At 48.4% G+C, this 24,427-nt stretch overlaps 2 non-coding genes across 2 annotated transcripts; one reads left to right on the top strand and one right to left on the bottom strand.

Moving 5' to 3' along the window:
* Nucleotides 1-7,422: 7,422 nt before the first annotated feature.
* On the top strand, nucleotides 7,423-7,493 carry TRNAG-GCC (transfer RNA glycine (anticodon GCC)). Its single transcript has one exon. It is a non-coding gene; the product is annotated as a tRNA-Gly (tRNA).
* A 210-nt stretch (nucleotides 7,494-7,703) lies between these two features.
* TRNAA-CGC (transfer RNA alanine (anticodon CGC)) lies at nucleotides 7,704-7,775 on the bottom strand. Its single transcript has one exon. It is a non-coding gene; the product is annotated as a tRNA-Ala (tRNA).
* Nucleotides 7,776-24,427: the final 16,652 nt, after the last annotated feature.

Raw genomic sequence — 24,427 nt, forward strand, 5'->3', positions numbered from 1 at the left:
AGTCACGGAGAGGACACTGGCAGCGCAAGTGCTGGAACAGGGTAAACCTCACGTTAGTTTTGCAGCACTGGGTATGCAGGCTTGTTTTCCTTTATTGAGGGCTTCCTGAATTGAAAGCTTTCCAATTCTTTACCTCTCCAAAACAGCAGATCTCCAGTCATGAACTTCCCTGGGAACTTGCTGTGTAAGGCTTATAAGTGAGTTGCTGGCTGGGTGATACCTTGAGACATTTGGTATATCCTCATTCTTCTTGTTGCTTTCTTTTCTGCAATACTAAGTGACAAGACTTGGAAGAGCTGCTGCTACGAGTTATGGTCTCTAGTGTTCTTTGTTTCTCATCCTGGTTCCCATGCTCCAGGCTCCTAGGGACACAGCTGACAAACATAGCTGTGGTTTTTTGGGGAATCATCTGGAGATTCCTGCCTATTGCGTCTTCTGCAGTGAGAAAGCCAGACACGCATTAGTAATAAGCCAGGATCTTCCTCCCCCTCCAAAACTCATTGATGAACTTTTGGCTGCGCTTTTCCCTGCAAATTTACATTTTTAGTGCACTGCAGTCGTGGTTCCACAAGTGTTTGGAATCTCCTTTTCCATGCTGGACCAAAACGTGAGCTGATCTTGTGACTATACCCGTAAGCCCGTCACGAGTCTGTCTTTGCCCATCCGCTGCTTCTATCAGTTGCCTGATGCAGTTGGTGCCACACAGGCAGGACCCCTGCACAGCCCGTGCTCTGTCCCTGGCTCCCTGCTTTCCAGGCACAGAGGGATCGGCTGTGCCTAACCGTACTTCTTGGCTGTCTCCCAGAAACTGCTTTTATTGCCGCTCTTCCGTGCTGACTGCTTAGTCAACACACTTTACAGGCAGCATGAGACGTGTTTTCTGTCAGGCACCGAAAAACAACCTGCTGCTGCCATGAAGGATGGGGCACATCTCCCTCCCTTCAGGCACGCTCCCGGCCCCCCCAGCCAGCTAAATGTCAGCAGCAGGTCCCATCTGAGGAGGCCGTAGGAACCTAATCCCTCCCTCTTGGGTCAGATATAACCAGATGAGCTAAATTGGAAGCTGCAATAATAATGTACGGCTATTAGCTCCCGAGGTGGCATTTAAAGTCAGTAAACAACTCCAAGGGTTGGATTTCAGAAGTTTTGCAAAGTAAGTGATACTTAGGCCACCGCTGCTGGGAGCAGTTTTTATCCCAGCCACGTTAGGAGACATGGTAACGCTCTTAAAAGGAAGAAAGATCTCCAGTGGTAGCTGGAATTAGTACACTCCATAGATATTCAGGCTTAGGATCCGCAGGAATACCTCAGCTGAACTGAAGGAATGGAAAATGAAAGGAAAAACCTCAGAAGTGGATTCATTGGGTTTGGGTGTTGTTTTTTTTTTTGAGAGAGAGAGTGTGAGAAGGGAAGAATAATAATTGGGCTAGGAATAAAAGGAGTGAAATGCAATTTGTGGTGTATAATCTCAGCATGATCCAACACACACAAGTTCTAGGTGTGAATACCCACCCCATATCTGTGTACTAAGATGGCACTAAATGGTGCCGTTTCGTCTGTCCCTAACAAACATTCAAAACATCATCATAAATTTGTTAGAACTGGGAAAATATCCGTTCCTCCCACCCCTTGAGGTTGTTGTCTACCCCGTCGTGGCTGCATTGTCAGTGTCAGTTTATGGTAGTTTTTGATTGATTCAAACCAAGGCAGTGTAGGAGTGTAAAATGTTTCCAGGTGAACGTGTTCTGCACCCCTGCACTTCTGTGGCTCATGAACTCTTCTAAAGCAGCAGTCTTAAAGGGGGTGGAAAATCAGAGCTCTGTACTTCTCTGCTCATAAAAGGGAAATCCAAGAACGAGTGAAAACTTTTACAAGGATCACATGTATCTAGCCATCTCCCTTTCCAAGGAGAGGTTCTCCGCGTGCTCATGGCGCAGCTCACAGCTAACGAGGGAAGGGCTGTTCTTTCCTCCCTTGATTGTGCTGTTTTACAACCACAGCTGTCTTTTCATCCTAGTTACTTTTCATCTCTGTTTTTATCTTAGTGCCTGGTTGGTAAAGATTGGCCTTCGTGAGTTTGAATAGTGAAAGATTTTTATGAGGTTAAGCAAAAAAATGAGACGCCTTAAGGTATCACAAAATTCATCCCTCTTGAGTCTGTTTTTTATTTAATGTCTGGATGAAAATATTACCTCCTAAGAATCCGTGCGTGTGGCTTGGTCCCTGGGACACCTGCCAAGACAAGAATTTTAGATGCCCGAATCATGTGCTCAGCAGGTGTAAATTGTGTTCGGGGAGAGTTCACCTTTTGTCCTTAACCCCAGAGGCAGTTTCTCTTCATTAGCAAGGGAAGATGGAGAAAAAGATTATCATCGTTTCCTGACTGCTTGCCAAAGTTATGTATCATAAGAAGAAAATCTGTTCGTACATTCACAAATATGTTTTCTCCTAATCTGTCTTCAGGAAAATGTCTTTGTGAGGAGCAAGGGGTAATAATAATCGCAGAAGAGTTGGAATGAAGCGACAGAAACAGAAGCCGAATTTCTCTACCGAAATTTTTTTCAAGCAGGATACATGGCTGGTCCTGGAAAATAAAAGTCCTTAGTCATGGCTACGATTAAACATTTAAAAGTGTTCCCGTCTCTGGCTGCTGCTATCAGGTATCATTCGGAAATACAACTGGATTTCTTCATATCAGATACTCAGTTTACCAACGCAACCAGGCTGTATCGCTAGTGTTTAAATATTTTCTCTTTACACTGCAACAGACAAAAACATCCACTGCGTTTGTGTGTGTGTCTGCAAAGAGAAAATGGCTCATTTTTCTATTGAAACTAAAGTAATGGGTTATCATCATAATTATGTCTTATTGTTTGCTGTTACATAAGGAGAACACATTGGGGCTGAGTCACAGAAACAAATGCAAAAATTGCAGTTTAAAAGAAGAAGGTTACGGGTCACGTTATTTGTTGCAGAACAAACACAATAATTAGTTGGCCGCTCCCTGCAATGGCAGCAGAGGCAGTGTCAACGCCGGGAGAGCCGGGCAATGGGAGAAGCGATGTGGAGCATCCGTATTTTTCTGGGGCAAACAGCTGAGCTGGGTCTAACAGAGAACGGGAACGTCATTGGTAGAGAGGGAGAAAAGAAAGACAGTATCTTTTAGAAAACAAGACTGCTTGGGCTGTTCAAGAGTATTTATTTTCTGTTGTTTAAAAACCTTTGTTGTGGCAGGAAATATGAAAAATTATTTTAAATTTATTTTCTTTTTATGTGTGCCAGAGAGAGGAGATTATATTCAGAAAATGAAATGAAAAATGCTTGTTGGAGTTTATGCTATGTTATTTTTTTCTCTCAGACGACAGACCAAAATCAGCCCCAGTGAATATACACATCTGCTTTTTATCCAGATATTTCCTCCATGAGATTGATTAGGGAAAAATCTTATAAAACCTGTTCTGAGGCACATACAACCACCTTGAAAGCCTATTATTCCAGTACCTGATGAAGAAATACAGGGTTTGAGTCTCTTGTTCTCTTCCAGTGTCCATGTCACTAGCATTGCTTGCCTGATGGCTTTCGCTTGTGACCATTTGAATAGTGTCTGGGACAAACATTTTTGGGGTGGCCACAGGTTTATAAGGAACTTATGCAGATCACTGCAACATAATCAATAGCTGTGTTGGGAAAAATTGTTTTAAATAACCAGATATATGATTGTCAATTTGGGTTTGGTGACCTTTTGTAATCCAGAACTGTTCAGTTGAAAACAGAGGGATATAGGAAAATCTGTAAGTTTCCTCTTGGCCGATATGGGAAGCAAATCGACATTCCTGGATGTAAGAGACTCCTCCCAGTGTCAGAAGCCCCTGGATGGGATGCTGCGCCTCAGCTTCCTCTCGCCACGGGTTTTGACCATCCTGCAGCTTCCCCAGAATTTAAGATTATACCTTTTCATCTACAGAAATATTTTTCCCTGCAGATTTAAATAATTAATTGGGACGTGCCTGGTGGGTCTTGAGATAAACTTAAAGGAGGCAGCAGATACGTGTGACCAAGTGACCTTTTGCTGTCCTGCTCGTCCCTGCGCGCTCACTGTGCTCAAAGGGACGCTGTCAAAATTGCTAGCCCTTAAAACTTTAACCTGCACTGACAAGTTGTTCTACATTATAAATCCTACCTAAAAGATTACCACGATTGTTTTGTTTGTTTTGTTTCAACAGTCTTTGCTGAAGGCTCCACAATACGTATTCATTTGTCCTTTTGGGCAGGTGGATATTTTTAAATGCCCAGCTTATTCCGTGACCTGTTAAAATCGAGTTGATGTGCGTGTACTCCACTCAGCGCAGAGCTCGCCGGGGAGGGTACCATTTTTCTGCGCTCTGGAGACAGAGACAAGAGCGCGCGTTGGAAGCCTGTACTGGAGAGGCTTTCCGAAGCCATTTTGAAAGGCCTGCAGTTATCCTTCATTATTTTGGGGGCCAGTAAGAAGTCTTGACTGGACATCCCTGGTCATAGTCAGTATTAGGTATGTGTTAGTTAAACACGAGAAACTGATGACCAGGCAGTTGGCTCTTATAAAGAGGTATGTGATATTTCAGGTCGGTCTGAATTACTCCTTGGGCATTATTTCTAACAAGATCTCCAATTACTACAGCTCCACATGAAGAGGTGAATCAGCGCAAACAGTATGGGCACATCACACTTTCTCTTTTTTTATATACCAATACGGGGACCGATGCAACGCCGGTTTTAAAGCGGGTGGCTGCCCAGCTGCTAGCACATCGCGTGACACGGGGACACGTGTCCATACCAGCGTGGGAGGAGGGAAGGAATTATATCCACTTACCCCACCCCAGGTAATCCACACCTGCAGCTGTAAGCTTGATTTGAGCTGTTTTACCTCTGCCTGTCTGTCATCCCTACCTTGTTCCTCTTGCAGCTGCACTGGCTGAACCGGGATGTTCGCGGCTATGTCTCCTTAGCTGCCGGAAAGGTTTTTTAACTGAGCCAAAGGGGATGATGTCCCGCGTCCCTGACAAGGTAACCCCTCTCACCCGTTCATCAGATGTTAGATAGAACTGTACAAAAGTACATTTTAAGCAATCTCACTAAAAGTAGTTCCCTAGATGCTATAACCTTGTTATATGAAGTTGGATTCTTGATGCCATTCAAGCCATCTACCGAACTTCTAAAATTAGATATGTTTTACGGATGACAGCCAGAGTCACATTTATTTTTATGAAGTATTTGAACTTAAATTTTGTTTAGGACAGTAGTTTCACGGAATGTTCCTGTACTGTTCTGCTAGCCCTACACATCCTTCTGCACTGAGGTTTTGCAGGGAGCGTTCTCCCAACCCTTGTGATGATTAAGGCAATGAACTCCTCAGGACTCCTTGTCTTACTGGAGTAGGATGCGGATTCTTAATCAGCTGAACCAATCCTCTGAAATTTTTACCAGTTGTGGGACTCTGGACCACCATTTCCTGATATTATATGTCTTGATTCTCTCCTTCATTCAGCACTCTCCTACGTACAGCCATTTTTAAAGGGAAGCCAAGTATGAGCCTGTCTCATGCAGCTTGAAAAGGGGTTTCTGGAGCGTGTTCTAGAGCAGCATGTGAGCTCCAGTGAGGCCTGTCAGTTGCCAGACTCCTCCTGATTTGCAGAGTTCCCCGTCCTGCGTCAGCCGACACCCACAGACGTTCTGAGCAGAGGCAAAACATGGTCTAACGGCCATGGGAAACCGCTCTCTAAATTATTAACTGTGGGTGCAAGAGCAGGTTTCGTTTCTGCTCTGGGAACCAGACGGGTTTGCTAATAGTGCAGAGTTGTTAGTGTGGCGAGCCCTGTAAAAGGATTCTCTAAGGAGCGGCAAAAGGCAACCTGTGGTGTTAATCCCCCTGAACTCCCCAGGAGAGCCCGCCCGGGGACTCTTCTCCCTCCCGGAATGCTGGTGGTGCCCTGGCTGTGTGCAAGCACTGCCAGAGCATCCCCATCTCCCGGGTCTCCCCTCGACAGAAGTGTCAGGGGGGAGAGAATGAAAGTAGGCCGGGGGGAAACTAGTTGGTCAGCTATTGCTATTTACCTCAGCGGGCCTAACTTTCAGATCTATCGAAATAGTGAATTAAGGTCTTCTCAGTATGAATATTTTTTGCCTGACTGCTTTGGGATTTCTGGTCTAGGCTTGTCTGGGAAGACAGTTTTTCAAGGCTGACTGATGCAACCGTAAGCATGAGTTAAATATAATTTAATCAAATAACTCTAAATAACAGTTATTATTTGAAGTCTTTACTATGTTACTTTCTGCCAGTGGAAATGAAGGAGTTGCAGTGAAGCTGAGGGAAAGGGAGCCGCACTGGCACTGTCCTTGGCCTGCGTCGTCCCTCTGGGCCGGGGTGACTGGGAAATGCTGTCTCCTGGTGTCGACTGGCCGGCGAGCGAATCGTGGCCTTCCAGGTCCACTGCGAATGACAGTTTTGCTCAGCTTCTGCTTTGCGCATGCAGAAGAAATTCGCCCTCTGGATGAACTGCACACAGGGATGGGAACCGTTGGGCAATGGCTGCGGCGTGAGCCGGGGCCTCTCCACGGGGAAGTTTACATTTCCCTGTTAACATATGTTCAGGCAGGAGATTGGAACATTTCCTGTAGTGTCGAATTACTGTTCATTGAGGAAGAAAACACCGGCTTACCACCTTTTGTGAGGTGGCTGGTAGTAGGTGCTCATCCTGTCTGGAGGGTGTTCTTAAGCACAGCGATTCCTCTCGTCCCCACACCTTAATGCTCTCCCAACGCCAACACCTGATGCTGCTTTGCCTTTGGCAAAGCACTTTGGCTCATGCCTGACCGTCCATGGGAATGTGTCCAAGGCAAACTAAATATCAAGCCGGTATATAATTTGTATTGGAACATGGCATCATTACGTCACGGTGCAGGCAATGGCATTCTACTGGTATCTCATCACTACACAATGTTTCATTGTACTGAAATGTCAGGACCCGCAGCACTACAGCAACCGACAAAGGAGAGATGTAAGTTCAGACATTGTGCCGTGATCATTCCTGTATTAGTAGATCCTGTGAGCCTCTGAGCCCTTAACTGCTGGGCTCCTCTGGCACAGTCCTTCCCGTATGGAAAAGAATCAAAAATACACCTTTTGTGACTTGGTCTGAAAGCTTATAAATGTAAAGGATGATGGGTATTTTGTACAATTTTCTAGGTTTTTTTATTCTTTAGAGGGAAAAATGCATACAGACATTGCTAACTTTATAAAAACCTTTCTTTTCCCTGGAAATAATGGCTCGAAACTACTAATTATGAACGTGGAACTGAAAAAAAGAGAAAAAAAAAGAAAAATAACCCCAACTGCCTAGGGTGAGCTCTTGGAGCAGGGAGCAGGGGAAAGAGGTGTTTGAATGTGCATTGGTGGTTCAGTGGTAGAATTCTCGCCTGCCACGCGGGAGGCCCGGGTTCGATTCCCGGCCAATGCAGTTCCTTTTTATCTGGCTTTTGAAGCCGCCACGTTTTAATCCCGGAGCGCTTCCAGCACCTTTTTTTTTCTCGCGGGGCTCCCGAGCGGGAAGAAGCGGTGCCGCAGGGGCGAAGACACGTCCTACCGGCGGCTGCTCGTCCCTGCTGTAAAACGGGAAGGGGAAAAAAGGTTAAAAAAAGAAAACAGAAGGGGCAAAAAAACAGCCGGATGGAGATGCCGGGGATTGAACCCGGGACCTCACACATGCGAAGCGCGCGCTCTACCACTGAGCTACATCCCCGGCTAGACAATTTTTGCGCCACGCGCTATCCGAGGGCGGGACCGGGATCGGGACCGGCCCCGCCGCCCCCCTCGGCTCCTGGGGGCGGTGGGACAACGGCGGCGGTCGCGGTGCCCGTGCGCAGCAGGAGGTCCGTGTCCGGGGGAGGGGGGTACCCCAGGAAGAAGCCCCCACGGTCCCCCGGCCGCTGCTCGATGGCCGGCGTCCCCCCTTCTGTGAGCCAGCAATGTGCCCTTGTGGCCAAGGAGGCCAGTGGTGTCCCGGGGGGCATTAACAGGAGCGTGGCCAGCAGGTGGAGGGAGGCCATCCTCCCCCTCTGCTCTGCCCTGCCCCGGGGAGGCCACAGCTGCAGCACTGGGCCCCGTGCTGGGCTCCCCGCTTCCAGAAGGACGGGGAACTGCTGGAGAGAGTCCGGCGGAGGCTGCGGAGATGCTGAGGGAGCGGAGCATCTCTGTGCTGAGGACAGGCGGAGAGCCCTGGGGCTGTTCCGCTGGAGAGGAGCAGCCTGAGAGGGATCTCAGCAATGCCCAGCCACAGCTACAGGGCGGGGGGCAAGAGCGTGGGGCCAGACTCTTCTCAGTGGTGCCCGCGCACAGGACAAGGGGCAACGGGCACAAACCGGGACACGGGAACTTCCAGCCCCACAGGAGGGAAAACTCCTTTCCTGGGAGGGTGCCCGAGCCCTGGCCCAGGCTGCCCAGAGAGGTGTGGAGTCTCCTGCTCTGCAGAGATCCCAAACCCGCCTGGACGCGTTCCTGCCCGACGGCTCTGGGGGACCCTGCTCTGGCAGGGGCTGGGACCGGGTGACCTCCAGGGGTCCCTGCCGACCCCGGACGCTCTGGGATTCTGGGATTCTTTCTCCACACTGCAGTGCCCAGCGGTGCCCTGTGGTGGCCCAGCCCCCCAGGACCCCCAGATGGTTCCCCAGGAGCCCACAGTGCACACAGTGGGGAAACGAGCACTAAGGACCCACCTAAACACTGGTGTCTTCAGTACATCTTCCTGAACCTCAGATTCTCCCAGCAAATCTGCAGCTTCCAAGTTGTCAGGTAAGAGCTGGTGCATCATGACAACAAATTCCCCTCTTCTAGGATATTTTCCTATCTAAACAAGGACTTGGCAGGTTTAAAGCCCTGAAACTAAAAGCAAAAGAACCCATCCAGGTTCTTTTGGTGGCACATGCCCAGCAAAACCAGCAACTTCCATTAGCTTTAGTGGGAACTGCCTGGTCCCACTCTCCATTCAGGTTTATTTTCAGAATCCAGGTGCTATTCTCCCCTCAATATGTATCTATACGACAGCATGTAATACTGGAGTGTGTTTAATTCATGCTCTTACAAGAAGCTGCCAGAAGCAGCCGTGCCTGTTTCACAGCCTGGGACGAGGAGGCCCCTTCGCCGCCCAGCGCGGTTCCTCCAGTGTGTCCCGTCTCATGGAATCACAGAATCACCCAGGTTGGAAGGGACCTTTCAGATCATCGAGTCCAACCATCAACCCAACGCTGCCCAAACCCCCACCACCCCACGTCCCTCAGCACCGCGTCTGCCCGGCTTTTAAACGCCTCCAGGGATGGCGACTCCACCACTGCCCTGGTGTCATGGTTTTGGCCAGATTGGCTGATCAGGATGAGAGATGGCCCCCTCCCTCCCCCAGAGGAGAGGAAGAGAGGAGATTTATGAGTTTAGAAAAAGAACTAAACTACTTTAATGAAAATAATAATAAATAATACAATAGTAAATAATAATAGAATAATAAAAATTAAAGAAAAAAAGTATATATACAAAACCGTATCCAGCTCCCAGGATGGCGATCGTGTCACCAGCAGACACAGGGAAAGTCCCAGAGTGGAGTCGGCGAGGAACAAGAGCTGAATTCCAGAACTAGAGTCAGGAGTGCTCGGATCGGGATCAAAGGCAGACGAACAGACAGGGTCCTCCTTAGACGTCGGCCATTGAAGAAAAAGCGAGCCAGAGCCGCCTCGCCCCTTTGATCCCTCAGCTTTTACACTGAGCGTGGTGCAGATGGGATGGAATACCCTGTTGGGCAGTTTGGGGTCGCCTGTCCCGTCTGCTCCTCCCTGCAGGTGGGACCCCTCTACGCTTCTCCGCTTCCGACCCTCCAACGGGGCAAACAGCGAAGTTAGCTGGCCTTGGTTGTTATAGCAATAAGTATAAGCAAGAGCCTCTGTGCGCACCATTCCTTGGTATAATCAGGTCTTATCACCCTGGGACTGAACAGTTTCTGAACAATACGCTGTTAATTTCAGACTTTAGTCAGTTAGAAGAGGCCCAGCTAAAAAGAAAAATTACAAATCAGAAAATTGGTTCTGTTTTACCTCAAACCAGGACACCTGGGCACCCTCTTCCAATGCTTGACAGCCCTTTCAGTGACGAAATCTTTCCTAATATCCATCCTAACCCTCCCTGGCGCAACTCGAGGCCGTTTCCTCTTGTCTTGACATTCGTAACCTCGGCGACTCCCGTTTTTCTATCCTGTGAGAAAACAGCATTTAACAGCTTGACTTTCTTCAAAACAGATTTTAAGAAGCAGCTTTCTAGGAGTTACTGAATTTGATTTTCATAATTAACATGACATAGAAACTATTGGATGTGTCTGCTAACAGGAAGCCCGGAAGCTTGGAGCCAAGGGTGCAGAGCAGGTTAATACTAACCACTGCAATAAAAACACAAAGCAATTTAAAACCTTCTCGTCGGGTTTTTCTTCTTCTGTTTACCTTTCCATAGACTTCAGAATAGCAGAAAATGAATAATACAGATATTACTATGCCTTTATGGGTTTCTCAGCGGTGATGGACAGTCACTCCGACGGTGAAACGTCCCGCTCGGGAGGGGGATGCAGCAGAGCGCATTCCCGATGCTGAGAGGAGCAGCTCCAGGTCCAAAGCATATCTGCAAGTATTTAATTACTCTCCCTTTGGAGCCAATACAAGAGCTTATGCGCTGCCTGTATTAAAGTGAAACAACGCTTCTATTGCAGCTCCGTATAAACATCCTCCAGACCCTCACCTACCAAATACAGAGTGAATTGTATTATTCAGGCAAGAGTCAACATGAGGGTGCTACGGGACAAAATAAGATGCCTTACACTGAGCTGTAAAGTAAAACAAAATGACCCATCGATGGCTATAGAGCGACTTGGTGGCACTGCGTGTCCTTCCAAGTGCAGGGGGCAGAAATGGCGCTGCCACAGGCACATCTCCCGCTCCCTCCCTCTGTCCCGCAGGCCCGGGGCTCTGAGGCAGCCCCTGCGGCCAGGAAACACTTTGTCATCTTGTGCCGGGCAGTTTTTAACGCTGCTGGATGCCCGGCACAGGCTGGACATTCAGCAGCTCCCTTTGAGGGCTACATTCACCTCTTTGTGTTTGGGTTGCTGTGCTGACAGCAGGGAAAAACAGTCACTCTGGCATCTGGCAGCTCCTCTGCGTTCCTTGTGGGATTAACTCATTCCTGGTGCCTCCCAAACTTCACACGCCTTTGGGGGGCCCTTCCTTGGCCCTGGGGATGGGCTTTTCACGGGGTCTGCTCAAGGTTCTGCCTTTTGCATCGATTCTCATTAGGCACCCGCTTAAATTCAGTCTGGATTTTCCCCAGCAATTTTTCTCCAAGCTGATGGCGCCGGTGGCAATGGCATCGGCCGCTTATTAATAAATAGCTACAGTTATTTTTCTTATATCATATGATCATATTGTCCATTTGTTTGCAAGTATCCAAACGAGTCAGCTTAGAATATTCACGAATCTGTTACACTATTTATACTTTATTTAGCGTTCCTCTCATCCTTCAAAAAACATTCTTGCCACAGAGCAGGAAAAAACATAAAGTGACAAATTTCAGGGGTTATGAACAACAAACTAACGACTGACTGACGCCACTTAGCAAAGCGTTTGAAAAGGTAAGTATATTAGAAAAAACTGAGGACAGAGTTGTGATTTGCGAAGCTGAACAACTAAAAAAATTGCTGATGTTATTTACCAAACGGTCACTAATCAGGGAGTACGGTGCTCGGAATTACCTTTAGGAAGTTCTGCACGTACGTTAGACTGAGTTTGAATTAAGTTACAATCTTCAGTCCTCCAAATACAAATTGCTTTTCCCCTGTATTTTTACGTCTTTGATTTTTATTGCATTAACTCCCTTGTTCGTGGTGGTCAACTGGAGGAACGAAGCACAGAAGCCTTTCGTGACCCCCAGCCACGCCAGGCGTGCTGCCCGGCCCGAGGGCTCAGCTGGGCTTTGCTGTTCCCGCTCAGAACATCGTGAGAACATCGTAAGAACATCCCAAAAACACAGGTTACGCACCATAGTAAAGAATTATGAAAGTTAGAGTTAAAGAAGGAGATAAAAAGGCAAAAAAACAGGATTAAAGAAGTGAACTGGGAGATTCATTAGGGTTGCAGGCAGATAAGTAAAATATAGCCCTGCAGAAATTATTTGACTGGCAAATTAATTACACAATATTACAATGGTTTTCTCAGGCAAATTTAGCCCTTGGGAAGCAGGTAGGAGTCTGCAGGACTTCATAAAAGAGCCTCGACTGGTCTTCAGCTTAATCAGAGATGAAAATTAACATTTCAGGATTTGAGGCAAATAGGAGGGTTTTTGTAAAGCTCAGAGAGACAGAGCCTAGCACCATTATACAGGTTTACACAGTGTAACGTGTCCGGGCAGAGGAATGCTCCTGCTTTCTTTACAGGCCTTTAATTTACAGCCCTACGAGTGACACCAAGGCAGAGCTGGTTTGGACACCACCATGGCAGTCTCATGGGGACAGACCGTGCCACAGGACACTTTTTATTTGTTCAGAGAATGCCCGATTAAAATGCTCTGCAAAATATTTGACCCCAACCTTGCAAAAGTACACTATTATTATTATTATTATTATTATTATTATTATTATTATTATTATTATTATTTCCTAACGTGTTGAGTTATTCTCTGAACCTCATTCCACATTTGCCATTCTCACTCCGTCCCCAGCCTGCAGAAACATAATACATAACATTTTATTTTTTTCCAGTTTGCTTCCTGAGTGTCATATTTTTAAGAAGGAGATTTTATGAGCTCTCTTGGAACAGTCTTTGTTGTCCCTAGAAAAGCTTTGGAAGTATCTATATCCCGATTGAAACACATCACCTTCTAGTGACGAGCATCACACGACATGCTCCTTAGCCCCGTCTGAACCACAGTATCATTGCAAATATTAGGTAAGGTCTTTCCTGATTGCCTGAAATTACACAACAAGAAGGCAAGGCTCATACTCATTGCCTTATATCAAAGCGTAACTCTTACTCCACATTACTGCCTTGCATTTCACCTGCCAGCGCTCCCTTTTCTTCAGGGGAATCTCTTGCTTCTCCATTCTTCGTGCTCTTCAGCTTACATCTGGAATCCCAAATGTCTTTTTTTTGGAAAACAGGAAGATGTAAATCTTTTGGAAATACATAATTTTGAGCCCTTACAGGATGCGGTGTGTAGCCCTTTAAGCTTGTGATAAAAATGTGTACAACCAAAGGGACCCGGAGACGCGGCCTCGTGCCCACCAGTGCTGTCTTGCGCGTAGTGAGAGCTGTTCATCGCCGCTGGCTACAACAGCCCACAACCCCGGCTACTGCTGGTAGGGCTACTGCTGGTAGCTCCTGCAGAAAATACAATTGGATTTAATTTTTCTTACTGGGCTACTTTCGAGCTGATAGGAAACTGGAAGCTTTACATTTTGTCTCATTTCAGCAATAGTATAATTACTGAATTATAAGAATAATTAATTCAGTAATTGTTATATATATCTTCATTATATAAAAATATCAGAATAACCGCTTTATTCCTCTGCACTAGTGCAAGTAGATTGACACAAATACTGTCTTAGAAGAGCATCTAGAAGACACCTATTGCATGCTGTTGTGGTTCTGCTGCCAGGCAGCCATATTACTGCAAACGAACCTAAAAATAACGTGAAAAAGCATCATGCGCCGAAGAACAAGAAGAATTTGTTACTAATAAAAAACTGAGCAAAGTGAAAGTCTCAGTGGCAGTGGACGTCAGGAACACGAATAACTGAGAAACCCTCGGGACAGGAGTTTAATGCTGTTACTCAAGTGAGCAAATCCCTGTAAGGGATGTTCTACCTGGAGTCTCAAGTTCATCTCGAGGAAGACAAAGCAGTGCGTGTCACGGAAACTCCTTCCGTGGGCTCTGAGCTTCCTACCCTCTTACGCTGCTCAGGCTGAGAAAGAAGAGGTTACTCAGAACCAGAAAGTAGCAACAGAAAAAAACCACAGGGAACCAGAAGAAGAAAAAAAAAAAAAAGGGCAAATAAGGAGTATTTTTCACTTTGGAGCTTAAATTAGATAAAGTAGCAATAGCGTGTAGTGTTTGGAAAAAGCAAGATCCTGAGCCATCGGGTCTCACCCTGCCCCCTTGCAATCCAGGCGCTGGTTCGGCGGGTTAGAAGGGAGTTGGGCACGTAGTACGGACCTGCAGGAAAGGATCTGCCCTTTGCAGGGTCAGAGAACGCTCAGGGAACTCCTTTGAAATGCCACTCATAGTGTTTAGCACTTTGCCTGTTCTTTGAGAATAGCTAATTGTATTTTGCTCATTAATCTTACGGCAAAATTGCCCCCTTGTCTTACCTTCCCAGATTTACCCGATTTGGATGCCACTTGGAATTAAACGCATTATTAATAACAGCATTTACCTCGTACCTCAAACCGAAGGTATTCCCCAAGTTTGCCTCGGATCCCTCCGTCAAATAAGTCTGCATACCGGATGGCGTGTGGGTAGGGAGAGGGGGTGCACGTGCCCGTTCCACCTTGCTAATATATTGGCAAGATTTAAACAAGAAATGTTGTCTCTCCCACCCCCGCAGTGGTTCCTCCTGCCCTTTCCCTGCCTGCCCTTCCGCGTCTCCCCCCAGAACCAGGCCCTCTGCTCCCGCAGGCCCCCCCTGCCACCCACCGTCCCGGGACACGTCTTTTAAGGTGGGGTCACGAGCTTTGGGGTATTTGCATTTTTCAGTCTCCCAGCCCACCCAGCTAATTCCTGCTCTGATTCCCACCGAATACATTTCCCAGACTCATTGTCCAGATGTTAACCTGCTGCAAGGTTTGATACATTTGACAGGGAAACAAAAATGCACTTTTACTACTTTGGTAGCTACTTTATTGGCCACGTTTATCAAAGGAGTTTTCACTGGTCTAGATTTTCTTAAATGCTGGTCTAGTTTGCTGTGAGCTTGCAGTGTCGAAGTATCTTGATATAAGACTGAACAATAATTAGACACACAACACCTTTGCAGTGTGTGTTAAACAGGATCTTCATACAGCAGAGAGAATAAATTCTTACAAAGCCATTACATGGCCTTTTTTTTTTAATAAGGTAAATGAGGAAAATTAAAACTTTATATTTCTGTAAAAGTTAGACTAAACTTTTTATTTTGTTAGAAACTTTAATAAAAAAAGGAGAAATTCCCATGGGACTGGGAATGAGTCAGCCTGATTCTCGTCCCTTCATGTAGAAGTTGCCGCTGACTCCAAAGCAAACCGTCCCAGCCTCGCAGCCCAGAGGCTGCGGATCAAAAACCTGTCCCCGTCCTTGCTCGGTTATTAATTTGTGCTCATTCCATCTGCAGCAGCGGGTTGTTCTCCTGCAGTGCCCCCTCCCAGGGCACCCGACCCCGCGGGGACCGCAGGCTGCCACCAGCGTGACGGGGTCCACCAGTGCTGGTGGGATGCTGAACGCTGTGAACCAGAAAGCAATATATTTACATCTCATTATCAATATGTCAATAGGGACCAGTTCCGTAGATTTGCTCGCTGCGAAGTATGGGCTAATTTAATACAGATTTGACTGATACAAAGATTGACTCAGTTTCCCGATGATATCTTGTACTGGAATGTTGTGATCTGGAAACTAATATATTTCTTTTTGTTTATCACATCAATACAGCCTAATTTTGTTGGCTTTTGTATTGAACAATCTGGTGAATATACGATCTGGTTTTGATTTCTCTCTGTATGATACCTCTTATTATTAAAGCTCCCTCATCCAAGAAATAATATATTTTTATTTACTAGTAATATTAATGGGATTCAATTTTTAGATCAGTTTTAATCTAGTTTTTCATATTGAAGAACCAGATTCCATTTAGTTAAAACTGAAAAACAACTCAGTTTTTCCTCCGTTCTGTGTGCATGTTGAACTACAGTTTGGATATTTTAACACTACTCTTTTTCTAATCAGCCTTTATTAGTTACTGTGTTTCAAATGCTGCAGAGAAGGCTATATTATTTATTGTGTATTATTACTTGCCTGTTTCTCCATAATTATTTCATTGAGTGGATATGATCAGCATGTACTTTGTGTGCCGTTGGGTGGATGTAAGCACTCCATTTGCACCAAATTCCAGCCGAGCCCTGATGAAAGCCAAGGAGCGCGGCCGGGAGGACGAGAGGTGTTGACGCTCTAGCACCCTCCTCAGAAAGTCGTTGGGAGATGGAGAACACAGGTCGTCCCAACACGGTTTTTGAAGTTCTGCATCCCGCTGAGGACTTGTCTTAACACCTTGACATTGCCCCTTGTCCTGTGCGCGGGCACCACTGAGAAGAGTCTGGCCCCACGCTCTTGCCCCCCGCCCTGTAGCTGTGGCTGGGCATTGCTGAGATCCCTCTCAGGCTGCTCCTCTCCAGCGGAACAGCCCCAGGGCTCTCCGCCTGTCCTCAGCACAGAGATGCTCCGCTCCCTCAGCATCTTTGTTCCCCTGACTCTTGCACGATGCCTGCATCTCTCTGGGAGCAGCAAGTGGCTGCCGTGGTGGGAATCCCGCAGTGCACGCTTCCCAAGGGGGCAGGAGGCTGGGAAGTGCCCGGAGCCCAGAGGAGCGGGTGGGTGCCCCCTTCTTGCCATCCAGAGCCAGCCCCGGTCCCCGTCACCCTGGGGCTTCCAAAAGCATCGAAGGCAGAAGACCCCTGGATGCAGAGCTGGGGGCCTGGCCGGAGCCCAGCCAGGAGCGGAGGCAGCAAAAGGAGCAGCATCGCGCCCCAGAAACCACCCTGGGACTGGAAGATCATGAAGAAAACCATCAGCATCAACGCTGCCGTGGGCAGGGCCAAAAAGAGCCCCGAAAGGCCCTCGTGTGATCCACCGCCATGGGCAGACCCAGGCACAGCTCCCGAACACCCCAGAAAGGAACAGACTCTACATAGGAGTAGAGCACATTTCTTAGTGAAAGTAAAAATAAGGTTCAGCTGATATTCTACAACAGCGTTTTGAAACTGATAATTAAAAATCTGTTTTAACAATTTTGGTAAATCATTTTCAGCTTAGACTTCCCTTTTTGATGCATTGGAAATAATTAAATTAAATAATAAATTAAATTCAGGCATTTTAAAAAGCCAAATGGTATTTTAATAACTATTCTTGTAATTACAAACACCATTCTCTACACAAGTCCTGTTTTCAATTAACAGCCTGCATTAATGGGTTTATTCTCCCTGCCATTTACCTCTAATGACAGCACCCATCACATACATGAAGAGTTTTGCAAGTTTGTAACTGTCATGAGTTGTTTTTTTCTTCATTTTACCACTATTTTCTGAAGCTTGCAGTCGGTATGAGCCTTTCACCCAGGAGATAACCAGAATTCTCATGAGATTTTGTTTCTGAACGCGTGTTCTGGCACTTGCTAACTGCTGGCCACCCGACGCGGAGCCAGCTGCAGAGGGAGGTGACTGTCACACGAGTGGTGGGACAAACAGAGGATGCCGATAACGCCGCTGTGGGTGACTGTCACGCAGTGCACCCAGGTGTCTCTCTGTGACCACCAGCACCTTCAGCCGTGAGATACGCTTTAACAGCTCTCTTGCCAGAAACAGACTGTATTTCACAACTCAGACTTAGTTCAGGGCGATGATTGCAAGACAGAACCTGGTCACCTCTAGAAATTAAATGTGTGTTTTGCCAACTAGGACTTCACCGGGGGATGAAACCTGGGCATCCCTGGGGAAAGCCCCTCACCTGGGGACACGTCCCGGCTGGGAGAGACCCAGTGTCTGACAGGTGCCGTGGGACAGGGGGTGACCCGGGCAGAGCTGAATCCCAGCCCAGGGACAGCCCTGGCGGCCGGTGATCGGGGGGTTCTGCTTCTGCCCTGACTTCATCCCCAGCCGTGCTGGACGGAGGAATTGGCTGGCACCTGCCGGGGCTGGCATGCTCCAGCGCAGCTCTGCAAGGTCGGCACGCACCAGTCTCCCACTTGCTAGTCATGACCATAACAGTTTTCAAAGATACTGGGTAAAATACCCAAAATATATCTATTTCAGGAGGGCTCAAGGATTACAGCCTCAATGGAAAATTATTTTCTTAAGACTCACAGCCCAGAAACCCCCACACCCTGGGCTGCATCCCCAGCAGCGTGGGCAGCAGGGCCAGGGGGGGATTCTGCCCCTCTGCCCCGCTCTGTGAGACCCCCCTGCAGCGCTGCCTCCAGCTCTGGGGCACCAACAGCAGAAGGACACGGAGCTGTTGGAGCAGGGCCACAGGAGGCCCCGGAGATACTGGGAGGGCTGGAGCCCCTCTGCTGTGGGGACAGGCTGAGAGAGCTGGGGGGGTTCAGCCTGGAGAAGAGAAGGCTCCGGGGAGACCTTCCAGCCCCTTCCAGGCCCTCAAGGGGCTCCAGGAAAGCTGGGGAGGGACTCTGGAGCAGGGAGGGGAGCCATGGGACGAGGGGGAAGGGTTTTACACTGCAAGAGGGGAGATTGAGATGAGATGTGAGGCAGAAATTGTTTGCTGTGAGGGCGGTGAGCCCCTGGCCCAGGTTGCCCAGAGAAGCTGTGGCTGCCCCATCCCTGGAGGGGTTCAAGGCCAGGTTGGACGGGGCTTGGAGCAACCTGGGCTGGTGGGAGGTGTCCCTGCCCAGGGCAGGGGGTGGCACTGGGGGGGCTTTAAGGTCCCTTCCCACCCAAGCCATTCTGTGATTCTACAATTCCACGACCTGAATGAAGGGGAAGGATTTGGCCCCCAAGCAGTGCACGTCAGTCCTCAAGCGCTGTGGCAGGGCTGGTGAGGCCTACCTAGGCCGCTGCCTGCCGCCCCTGCACAGGTAGGCCGCACATCTGCTGCTTTAAACCACGACACCTTTGTATGCAACTACTTTCATGAGCGAGGGGTCACGGCCGTCCTCTGCGGCGATGAATTCACCGGGCCAAACACTCTGTGCCTTTGGCAGCAAGTCCACCCTACAGCAAATTGTTTAACGGGACTTCAACAAAGTGCCTCTGGTTGGGGATGACAGAAATAGACTCCTGGTAACTCGGTCAGACCAGACATTCCTCCAGCATTATGTTTCACATCTGTGAGGCTTTACACAAGCCAGCGCAAGGCAGGACGAGGATAACGATGCCGTAATGTCCCCAGAAACACCCTCTCTCACACAGGCGGTTTTGGCATTTGGCCTCCTGACACCATGAGCAACCTCATTCTCTTGTTATGAGGCTCCAGTAATGAAAAACACCACATCTTGGAGGAAAAACGCTTGGATTTGTGTCTTTGAGCCTTTCCTGGCTGCAGCTGGGAGCAGCGCTGGCCCCAGGCAGACCCAGAGGCACTTTTGGAGCTTATCATTGACCCCCCTGTGCCCCAGGGCCCCCAGACAGCGTTGTCCATCTGGAGATGGAGCCAGCAACACCTCCCGGCCCAGCCGGCTCTCCGGGGGGCTGTGGTGGAAACCTGCCCCTTTTCCCAACTTCAGGGAATTTTTGTTTTCCTGCAGTCAAATACGGCAGTGTCTTCAGGGAGTGTATTTCTGAGGACTGTGTGAGGGGGAAGGATCCCAGTCGTGTTGAGAAAATCCCTCCCAAAACCGGACAGGATTTCACTTAAAACAACAAAAAGGATTTCACTTAAAAAGAGTAGTTAATTAAACCAGATTTCTCTGTGTTTTGTCAGTTAATTCCCAAACTATGGGGAAAACAAAGTGTAATTATGCTATTTTAGAGCGCTTGTGACATAAACACATCACTCAAATGACATTTCTGGGGGGTTCCTGGAGCTGGCAGAACAGCCTGGGGCTGATCCCTGAGCCAGTTCCCAAACGAGCCAGGCGACGGCCAACGGGGGCCCCGGCCACGTCCATTGTCACTGCAGCCAGATGCTGGCCACTGGGACACTGCACATCGCCGTCACCATCCTGATTCCCCATGTGTCGCTAACAGGGACTTCTCCACTGAGGAAACGCGTGAGGCAGAGGGAGCAGGTCCCCTCCGAACGCGTAGACCTTCTCTCGCCATGGCCATGGGAGGCAGATCTCTGTGCTCCGGGTACCATCACCAGCGAGAGCTCCTGGTGATGGCATGGCTGGAAAACGCAAAACAAGAGTGAGGGGACTTGAAAAATCATGGCTCGGGGTTCTTACGCTTTTAAATATGGATGGCTTGCTTTTACTCTGGGCATCCCTGTCAGCACACACACAAAGAGCCAGCCCTTCCCGCTGTCACCACTGTCTTCTTCTGGGGTTGGTGGCCAAACATGCCGCTCCAGGTAGGGACCTGCATCCCCTGGCGAGGCATCTGATCAGGAGCACCTGATCCACGTGCACCTCCACAGCCCACATACATAAATTACAGGGTGGAAAAAAAGTGTAATTACATTCATATATTCTACTGGAAGCAAAATGACTGGAAGAGCTGGAATGGTGCACCCTTCCCCAATCTGCTCATGGGGCAGCTGCCTCTTCCCGGTTGCCGTCCCAGTGCCATTCCTGGGAGAATCTTGGGCTTATTTTGCGATTATTCCAACCGGGCTGGCGTCCTCGTCAGACTACAGAAATTCAGAAATGAATCGCAAATGAGAAGCTATAATCGTCTCTGCAGCGTAGTTACTACTTTTGGCATTTCCAAACCTTTTAGGAAAACGCTGCCAAGTTAAACACCCAATCTACGTATGCGTTATACCCGCTCTGCGTGGGGGTGTGTGTTTAAGTATATAGATGTGTGTTTTATGTAAGAAAACTTTGCGCGGCACTTAAAAATAGCCCATTCTGGGGAGCTGGTTGCATCCAGAGGACGCTGGGCTGACATCAAACCACCACTTTGCACCTCCTCATCGCAGACCTGTCGGATCCAAAAATCCAAAAGCGACAAAACCCAAGCAAATTACCCCAAACGGCGGTGGCTCCCCGTCGCTCCCGGCCGCTCCGGCTCCTGCTCCCCCCTGGAGCGGGAACTGGGTTTAAATTGGTTTAAATCGGTTGGATGGTTCCACCAAGCAGTTCCCGCACAGCTGGATCGCTGGGGAGGGCAGATGTTGCTACCGGCAGCTTAAGCGCAGATGGGCAGAGAGCATATGGAAAGGAAACACGTGCCATATGGGCCGGTTTAGCCTTTCACCTCGAAGGATATCAATCAAATATATCCCGGGAAAAAATAATAATAAAAAAATAATAAAAAATTAAATAAATGTAATGGCTCAGTGCGGGGGAGATGAATTTCTGTGCCTTGACCTGCGGAATGGCGAGGCGGTGAAGGGGTCTCGTCGCTGCGGTACGAGGGACGTGGCCGAACCCAGCCAGACTTCACAGGCGATAAACATCTATTTGCATTCGGGGGCCTTGACAGCTGTCAAAGCCGGCAGACGTTGACGGGCCACCCGTCGCGCTGCCTTGCCGGTGATAATAAAGGGAAAATACAGCTTTATAGTCTTCCGTAGAAAAATCACATGTCAGTAAGAATATAAGTGGAAATAAACATTACTGTAATAAATACCTTTTATATATATATACACCTTAAACCTAATATAAATACCATACATCACTTATATATGTAATAAATACCTTATATACTGTAATAAATAGCTTATATACTGTAACATATACCTTATGTACTTCATGACTGAGTTTCAGGAGTGGGCTAAGAGCAGGAAAGAAAGAAGAATGATGCTCCTTTGGAAGTTTTAGGAAGATACAACGGAGTGCTCGTGAGCTGCTCCATTCGTGTCCCGAGTCTGGCCGTGAGCACCCCCCATGCTCTGATGGCTCTGACTTCCCATCGGAGCTTTATCTTTCCATCGGGGCTCTGCCTTCACATCTCAGGCAAAGAAGTGCTAAAGTGAAATCTGGTCCTCTGTCCCTCTGGAAGGTATTCACTGAAGTGATGCTACTTATTTTGGATCCCTCAGTGACACCACCAGTATCTGTCGGTGGAAACATCCCCTGCAGCATGTGGTCACAGAGCGGGGGTGGATCGTGGGAGCCCCGGGGCCCGGTACTACCTCTTTCACAGCCTTGTCCCCAGGGAGTGGGGTCTTGGCCTGTGGCGGGGGTTCCTGACACCAGTGGCAGCAGCTGCTTGTGCATACTGTGTCTTCTAAGAGCCCATACCTCTCTGTCTTAAACTTTTCACCTGTTGAAGAGGAAACAAAGCTTCCCTCTCCCAAAACATCATGAGTCTGGCGGAGGCTGCGGAGATGCTGAGGGAGCGGAGCATCTCTGTGCTGAGGACAGGCGGAGAGCCCTGGGGCTGTTCCGCTGGAGAGGAGCAGCCTGAGAGGGATCTCAGCAATGCCCAGCCACAGCTACAGGGCGGGGGGCAAGAGCGTGGGGCCAGACTCTTCTCAGTGGTGCCCGCGCACAGGACAAGGGGCAACGGGCACAAACCGGGACACGGGAACTTCCAGCCCCACAGGAGGGAAAACTCCTTTCCTGGGAGGGTGCCCGAGCCCTGGCCCAGGCTGCCCAGAGAGGTGTGGAGTCTCCTGCTCTGCAGAGATCCCAAACCCGCCTGGACGCGTTCCTGCCCGACGGCTCTGGGGGACCCTGCTCTGGCAGGGGCTGGGACCGGGTGACCTCCAGGGGTCCCTGCCGACCCCGGACGCTCTGGGATTCCGGGATCATCCTGAAACACTTGCCTGAGTGTCCTGGTTTCAGCTGGGATAATTTTCTTTCTCGTAGCTGCTGCGTTTTGGATTGAGTGTGAGGATAATGCTGATGACACGTGTTGCTTTAGTTGTTGCTAAGTAATGTTTATGTTAGTCGAGGACTTTGTCAGCTTCCAATAGAGGCTGAGAGGGAGCACAGACAGGACAAGTTGGCCACAAGTCCATGCCATAGACGTCATGCTCGGCGTATAAATGGGGATTGGCCGGGGGGACAGGAATCCGTGATTGTTATTGGGACAGGCTGGGCAAGCGATCATGGGGTGCTGAGAGCAGCTTGTGTTGTATCACTTGATTTTGCATATTCTTTTACTATTGTTATTATTATTATTGTTGTTGTTGCTGCTGTTCTTGTTATTCTCCTCTTCCGTTACTGTTCTATTAAACTGCCTTATCTCAACCCATGAGTTTTTCCCTTTCTCCCTCTTCTCCCTACCCAGTGCCGGGGGGGAGCGATGAAGCGGCTGCATGGCCCTCGCCGCCGGCTGGGCTAAACCGGGGGGGGTTTAGCAGAGCTCCTGATGTGTGGCGGTCACTGCGGGCACTAGCCACAGCGATAACTGTGCCTGGCCGTGGTGGCCACTGCCACCACTGCACCACAGATGCCGGGTGCAGAATCGGCGCCGGGCTGCCACAGCTGCTGCCCTCCCGGCTGGAACAACAGAACTCCATCACGAGGATCCAGTATCGGTCTTTCTCCTCATGGAGGTACAGCTACGGCTGCCACAGGGCAGTGTCTGCGCTTCTCAGCCTTAAACACCAACTTTCCTTGGGAATTCGCGACGCTCACAGATAGGAGTGACATGAGTTTTTGTGCTTTTATTGAAAACAACGGCACCTGAAGCAGTGCTACACACAGACCATCTCCAAATCCGGCCCGTGGGGCCAGCTGCAGTGCATCCTCCAGTGGCAGCTGCTCTAACGAGCTGGGAAACCTCGTTAGCAGTGGGTGCAGCCTTTCAGGAAGATGGATTTTTACTTTTTGGAGTACGCTTGGGGACAGCTCTCCTGTATGGGCCATTCAGGGCCAAAAATGCTCCTGATTCACCTTTGGGTCTCTCAGCCACCGGCGGCAGCGAGCAGGCACATCATCCTCAGTGCTTTGGGGGCAAAGCAACGGTTCTCTGTAATTGAATGCGTTCTTTGTGCTTGTGCCTTCAGGTACCAAAATACAGCATTTCACCACATGTACAAAATTGTGTTTGCATTTATTTAATTTAGAGCTCTTTTTCAAAAAAGCATGTAGTCTTGAATGTTTGTTCTCCCTTTTTTTTCACATCATTACTCTGATACTGCTTGATTAGCTCCCTCCCCAGTCATGATTGGTAATTAAAATAGGCATTAAAATTAGTCACTTAGCAATTTTGCTGTTCAATTGGCAATTAAATTACTTAATTGCAATTAAAGTCCTAATTTTAATTGGCAAAATGATAGATGTAGATTTAAGATAATATGTATAAATACTTTAATAAGTGTCTATATAAGGATTACTTAATTACTCAACTTCAAGTTTATGCTGTTAACTTTAGAACTTTTAAGTGAGTAATGAAATTTATATTACATCTATTCTAAGGATATGGTAATTAGATGTGTTACTTATCCCTATAAGGGCCTGTGCAGTAAGTTTCTTCTGCGGTGGTGAAAGTATAGCCCGGGTGAAGTATTGTGGGGTGATGGATGCCGCCGGCCGGGTGACAGCGAGGGGACGCGCGG

This window comes from Rissa tridactyla, chromosome 7 (genome assembly GCF_028500815.1).
Source record: "Rissa tridactyla isolate bRisTri1 chromosome 7, bRisTri1.patW.cur.20221130, whole genome shotgun sequence".
Classification (NCBI taxonomy): domain Eukaryota; kingdom Metazoa; phylum Chordata; class Aves; order Charadriiformes; family Laridae; genus Rissa; species Rissa tridactyla.